The sequence below is a fragment of the Myotis brandtii genome, unplaced genomic scaffold (genome assembly GCF_000412655.1).
Source record: "Myotis brandtii unplaced genomic scaffold, ASM41265v1 scaffold186, whole genome shotgun sequence".
Taxonomy (NCBI): Eukaryota; Metazoa; Chordata; class Mammalia; order Chiroptera; family Vespertilionidae; genus Myotis; species Myotis brandtii.
Genome location: NW_005356905.1, coordinates 1,880,778 through 1,881,084, shown reverse-complemented (window position 1 = coordinate 1,881,084; position 307 = coordinate 1,880,778). Strand labels below are relative to the sequence as shown.

Here is a 307-nt window from a genome sequence, read left to right as displayed (position 1 = left end):
GGCCTGGGGGCGGGAGCCGGCACCAGCCTGCGGCATCCCTCCCCTGACACAGCCGGACTTCCTCCGGGGAACTAACCCTCCGATCAGCAAAGGGGGTGCCCAGCCACCGGCGCGCACACTTTCCGTAAGAGGGGCCGCGGGGCGCGCGTGGACTTTGTTTTAACCATTTTGCGCCAGGCGCGCCCCGGCACCCCGCCCCGAGGATTCTCGGGGAAGCAGACACTTTCCCGGAGAATTAGAATTCCCTGGGGGTGGGGACTGAGAAGGAGGTGGGCGGATACTAAATTCGCACCTCGCTCTCCGGGCG

The 307-nt window shown here is 66.4% G+C and overlaps 1 protein-coding gene and 1 long non-coding RNA gene across 2 annotated transcripts in view; one reads left to right on the top strand and one right to left on the bottom strand.

Annotated features, from left to right (window-relative positions):
- LOC102250813 (schwannomin-interacting protein 1) overlaps positions 1-307 on the bottom strand; it is a 683,922-nt gene that overhangs the window by 122,561 nt on the left and 561,054 nt on the right. The gene's annotated exons all lie outside the window — the stretch shown is intronic.
- Positions 52-307, top strand: part of LOC106725747 — a 4,351-nt gene continuing 4,095 nt past the window's right edge. The window contains exon 1 of the long non-coding RNA XR_001361684.1: positions 52-124. This is a non-coding gene — a long non-coding RNA (uncharacterized LOC106725747). The remainder of the gene's footprint in view (positions 125-307) is intronic.